Raw genomic sequence first — 6,738 nt, 5'->3', positions numbered from 1 at the left:
TTTATAATGAATGCAGGCAATCTGTTGAATATTGAAAATAATTACCAAACTTTTGTAATTCTCTAGGTGATAGCAGGTGACCACTGAGCTGTCATTTCATATATAAGTGCGTAAATTAGGCATATGTATGCAAATAGACATTTACATAATCCTGTGTCTGTATAAATTTGCAGAATTTATGCTTGTATTGTGTGCATATTGTAATTTGCACTGCATATTATGCATAATAAAATTGTTGTTGATGCTAATATACTTTAACAAACAGTATGGATATTAAAAATGTTATTGAATCATCCATTCGTTTTGGTGTGTGCATGTGTTTACACAATATTTGGTAATACATTTTTACCCTCACATTCCTTGAAGATCACTCAGCCTTTTTTAATAAATGTGCACCTTTAGCATTTAATTAAATTATTTTCAAAGCAAACAGTTATGCTGGAACATTTCTAATATGCAAAAGTCTCGCTGGTTGGTTCACTTCCATAACTGTATAATAATATCTAGTAATGCAAAGGCCAGCACCTAGAGAGTGTTAGCTCAGAAATATTTACTTGACGAAAGGTTGATTTTATTACGTTGGTGAAGCTGAATTGTTTCTGTGGGATTCTGAAGGCTTAATTGTTTCCATACTGGGAAAATTACTGTCTGTAATTAATTATTGTATCATTTTCAAGACCACAGGAGGTAAATATGACTTTTAATGTCCATTTTATTCAATTAATCATGCGTATAAACATTTATCATCAGTATTTATCATTGCTTTTCTAATAATGGTGATATATTTACCAGACCAGAATTATGCGTTAATTGTTAAGCATTAAAGTGGCTATTGTCATGGCTTTGTATTCACTTTCAGCATGTCAAGATTCAGGTTGGTGCATGAGATATCAATCATAAATATACCTTAAAGGTATAGTGGAGGATTTTCTTGAATTTTAGAAAAGAACCGCCTTCTCCACTTTTTTATAAAATGCAATTGCGCAACACACCTGATTGACAACTAGGAGGACCAATAGTCTTGATGATCCATAGAAAATCCTCCGCAATACCTTTAATTTTACTATAAGTCAATGACATCAGCAATAAACTCACTGTATACACACCATAGGCATTGTAACATAATTACACTGTCATGGATTTCTTGGTGTGGCAGCTTGTTGGTTTTCCAAATGTTTCTTTTTTAGATAAACCAATTATAGGGAAAATAATTGTGTTGTAAAACTCTTTCAGATCGTCTGTCCCTTGATGGGAAGGAAGTTTTACTCCACGCACCGTGCCGTACACACGTAAACAAGCTGCTAATAAACTGCAAATTATTCACCGACAGTATGGCAATATGAAATTGGCCCAGTAGGGAAACAAGTCTCTTTAAACAATTAATCTGTGTCTCGTTTTCTGACTGAGGTGTGAAATTCTCCTTTAATAACATGATGGGAAAGTTTTTTCAGACAAACTGTTCCCAATGACCATTTTCCCACTACATGAAAAATCTCTCTTTAGTCATTTACAGTTTACTTGCATACATTAATTTACATATCCATATAGTCAGAACTCTGGTGAGTGCGCCCTCACATGGATGGGGCTGGAAACAACAGATTTTTGGACACCATTGTGTAGTTGTGAAAACAGCCAATAACACAGCTGTCACTTATTTTGAATTGTTAAAAACTCTGGTTCGGAAACTCTGACAGTAGCAGACCTAACAATAATAATAAAAACGTACACAATGTAATTTGTTTCCATGACAATGAGTTTAGATGTACTGTACACACTGTGCAAGTGTGGGAGTTCTGTAGTCGTTCAGCAAGAAACTATGATAAAAGCAAGTCAGTCCTCAAGATTCAAGTAGCCTAGTTATAACTAGTATTAATGAGATGTTCTTCTACATCACATCTCCAGCTTCCTCTTTAACAAAAACGACCCAGATATGTCTGGAGATGTTAAAGACAATCAAGATACTTCATCGTTTTATTTGATGTGTGATTTCCGCGTATTGGGTAACCTTTGTTCTCAATTTAGAAGGAAATAGCAAGACAGCTTTAATATCATGGCAGAAAGTGAATTGTGAGATCTATTAATTTGTAATACCCATATTCTTCCTACATCTTTAAATAAATATGAGCCTCCTGGTAGCCCTGCTGGGAGAAAGCTCAACAGATTTGGAAATGTCAAAGGTTCGGCCAAGTGTAAAGAGTGAAACTGTGAGGCCAAAAATACATTTGAGAGCTCTCTGACCAATCTGCCGTGACATACAATGTTAGGGGTCATGCCACACGTCATAGGCATCATTGCTGACTGGGTGAGTGTGTGATATCCCTATGTTATGACATATCTATAGATGCTTGTCCAAAGCATGTGCAGGAAAAGGTTTATGGAAAAGTGGTTGACTTTATGGAATTCCCATTTACACAGCCCAAAGGATGGTACAGCATGATGATGGGTTACGAATGTGAATCCAATTCACACTACCCTTGATATTACAAATAAGCCTTGATGATAAAACATACGCTTTTTTGCTTATTTGCAAACTTGTTTGTAAGGAAAGTTTTATGACACAAAATTCTTTCATAATTTACTATTTTGACATTTGATATGACTTCCTTCTAGTTTTTATACTAAAATATATAATATAATTTAATATAATAATCAAGTTGCCATGTTTGGCAACATAAAGATCACAGGTTCAAATTTGACAGCACATCAATAACAGAATCTCATTTGGGGTTGTGTGTTTTGTGATAAACACACATATAAGAACTAGTTATTAGACAAATACTAAGTTAGATATGTGAGAACCAATAAATTCAATGGAAGTGATAGCAATCAATTGCAAATGATAAAATATTGATAATTTTCTCTTACAAATATATTGTTTATTCAGATTTAATTGAATCAACTGAAGTAATTTGTATTACTTTAATGATGGATATGTCTTTTTTTAAAGCTTTGTTGTGTCACATAATATAACAGGACGGCATTTTATTAATTTTAATACATTTTATTTTTAATTTAAAAGTATTTGTTTGGATGACATTAAGGTAAGTAAATGATGATAAAATGTTAATATTTTGGATAAACTTGGCCTACTCCATATTTTAATCCCTTTCATTTCTTGCAATAGTCGCGACCTGTTACCATAAAAAGCGTGTTAGACTTCATACAGAGCTGCGCAGACCGCTCACCATATGACATCATGTATCGCGAGAGCGATTTGAGATTATACTGCTCTATATTCCTCCGAATCGCTCTCGCGGTACTTTGATGTTATTTGCCTGTGCCGCGTAAAGTCGACCACACCTATAGTGATGATGGCGACGCCCATTACACTGCGAACTTCTTAGCAATTTACACAAAGTACGTTAAAAAAAGGGGCCAATTTAGAGTTTAGAGCACATCATCTTACTAGAAACACCCGACCCGATGGATGACAGCGACAAGATTTGAAGACTTCGGATGACACAGGTCTTCCACACGTTTCTGTGAGTTGAAGCGCAAACAAAGAAACCATCACGTGTGTGCAGCGACTTTGACAGACAAGTAACTAGTAGTTGTTTAGTGTACCAGTTGGTTTATCGAAAATCCTACATATTTAAATCTGTAAAGCTGTAAACCCAAGCATCCGTGGTTTCCCACATAAAAACAGTAACTGTTACTACAACATTCTTAAGTATAGTAAAATGACTCAGTATTTACCACAGTTTGTCAATTAATTATTGTATTGTATGTGTAGTGTAGTAATTACTATAATATACTACATTATACATCCAGTTTACTGTAGTAAATACTAAGGTATATGATAGCATTTTTTGAGTTATAGAGAATTTTTGAATTATATTCACCATTATGGTAAACTTAAAATTCATACTGTAGTGTTTTTTTTTACTTTACAATAGTACATATTAAAGTAGGCTACAATATACTGTACAACTTACTATAGTAAATACTAAAGTATACTACAGTTTTTCTACATTATGTGTAGAGTGGCCTTAAAATAGTAAAAACAAGTGCTGTTTGTTTAGATCTGTGACCCACAAGCAATAGTATTAGAGGGCATGAACGTGGTTTACCAAAAATCTATTACATTAAAGTGTAATGCTGCATTCAGTGGAGAGAAAAGTGCCTTGAATTGCCTCTGAGTTGGGCGGTCTGACAAGCACAGAAATCAATAAACAGCTTCCACTTCAGTTTAAAGTCATTTGGTATAGACATTCGTGTTTGTTTTTTGTTCATTAGATACATTAAAATCGCTTTAGGGTTTAACCACATGTGATCTTAACATTACTGCGTTCCAAATTCGTAAGCAAATTACAGTTTTGTTGTTCACAGAATGATTCTAGCAAAGATAATAAAACCTCGCCTCAGTCATACTCAAATGCACGCTTTGTCAACTTTATGGCGGCACTTATACCACCACTAATGTACAGTACCTTCAGTCCCAGACTCCCAATGTCTTGTTTTTACCATTAATGCTTTGTTGTTTACATTCTGCCGAATGTATTACATTATTTTGTAGAACACTTGTACAATGGTAGCATTTAATTCAATGGAAACATTTTATTAAGCTCTGTTTATGTATCTATAACAGTCTGTTTATGGTCTCTTTCTGTGGATTGGGAGGGAATCAATGTGAAATTTTGGGGACGCTGAACAATAAGGTTGTATTTATTAACATAATGGCACTACAAGACTTAAATCGACAGTTCTTGGAAACACAGCAATGGTTAAAAAAGTATTTTTTTAGAGTACATACTAGTACTGAGCTTTATTCGAAAACCAGATGATAATGGATGGTGTTACCAAATAAATTATTTCAAACAACAAACTTCATTATATAATCATCAATCTTCCTTTATTTTCCTTCTGAGAAATCAATGTATGGACTCCAGATTAGAAATGTGAGAATAAGTCATTGAAAAATTCAATATTGATCATCCAATATTTATACTATTCGAGCATGCGCCCCTCTTATGTATATGCTGAATGTACATATAGAAAATGTAAGTGTATCTTCCAAAAAAACTGTCATGAGCTCTTGAGTAACTTAACCAAAGCACAAAAATATTGCAAGATATTGTTCTTTATTAATGGGACGCTAAATATGGGTTTAATTTAGTATGTTCTCGAAATAGGACAAGGAAAGGTCACGAAAAAACCAATACGAGGATGAGGACATTAATCACAGATTTCTCAAGGAGAATTAAACTGACCTTTTGGCAGGCGGTAACACACTGAAATTTCTGCTCGCTCGACAGTCGCATGAAATATGCTGCAGTAAAAACACAACTCTTAACGGGATTTACTCAAGCATACTTTTTTTAAAGTATGGGATGGTTTCCTGGACAGGGATTATCTTAAATCAGGACTAGGCCTTAGTTTAATTACAAAATATTACTAGTTTGAACAAAAATGCCTTAATAAAAACATTACTTGTGTGCATTTTGATGCAAAACAAAGGGCATTGATGTATTTTAAGGTATGTCAGTGCACGTTGTTTTCAGTTTGGACAGCTCTTACTTTTATTTTAGTCTAGGACTAGTCTAATCCCTGTCCAAGAAACCGCCCCTATATGTATAACAAGTCATGGTCACATCCTTATGCCCCTTTAATCCTGGGATTTCACTAATATATGATCAATAAAAAATGGCAAAATGTAACACTAAGTAAGTACAGGGTAGTGATGGAAAAAGTGAAAGAAATGCTGTAGGCTTGTATCATATCTCTACACTCGTTCGAGTTAATTAAGCAGGCTGGTACGTCAGTCACTCAAATTCTCTTCTATTCTGTGGCCTCTCCCATCAAACCCCTCTACACATCTCGAACAAGCTGCCGAATCTTTCTCTCTCACACTTTCTCTTTCTTGTAGCGATGACTAATCCCACTGTTTAAAGCCTCAGGCTTTGCAGCGGCTCCCGCTCACATACTGACCTTTTCCCGCTCCCCTGGATTACTGTACGCTTTTAGATTACTGTACAAAACAGAAAGTATGAGAGCGCCAACTGCTCGAGGACCTTTGGCTTTGCCGTTAATGAGTTCCATTTGTGTTTTTCCCAGCAAGCCGGTGAGGGAATGTAGAGGTGAAAAAGCAAACAAAACATTTGTCAGGTGCATCAACTTTCTGGGGAAATGGTGGGTGTTTAGTTATTTCCAAAAACAAATGGACTTTAAAAAAAAATTGTAATTGAAAACACATTTGTTGTCAGGGGTGGGCAAAATATATATTTTTTAAAATAATTTTCTGATGTCATTAATTTTATGTAGTAAGGGTGAACGGGGACTGATCTGTCAAACCTCAAAATGACAATAAAGTACAATCAAAGCATTGTGCACTATAAAAATTATTTTGTTATATTTTTATGGTGCTTTTATTTTCATTTTGAAATAGGCATCCGAGATGCATATGTCCATCATTTTTCAGATGAACACATTTTCAGTTATTTTAGAAAATGATTTTATCTTCCAGCTGCTAAACAGTAAAGTAACGGGGTCCAGCTCCTTCAAGTCCAAAAATGTGCATATATCCTTCCCAAAGAAATCCAAACGACTCCAGGATGACAAACAAAGGTCTTCTGAGGGTAATCCGCGCAGTTTTGTTGTAGAAATATATTTAAAACTTTATAAACGAAAATAACAAGTTCCGGTAGCGCCGCCATCTTAGACTTTTCTGTATTCAGAAGAGAGTATAAGCGTAGTGTACGCACTTTTCTTAAAGCGCTTTTCCATTGCATAGAACCCCAC

The sequence above is a fragment of the Misgurnus anguillicaudatus genome, chromosome 8 (genome assembly GCF_027580225.2).
Source record: "Misgurnus anguillicaudatus chromosome 8, ASM2758022v2, whole genome shotgun sequence".
In the NCBI taxonomy this organism is placed as follows: Eukaryota; Metazoa; Chordata; class Actinopteri; order Cypriniformes; family Cobitidae; genus Misgurnus; species Misgurnus anguillicaudatus.
Note: the sequence above shows the minus strand (reverse complement) of the source record.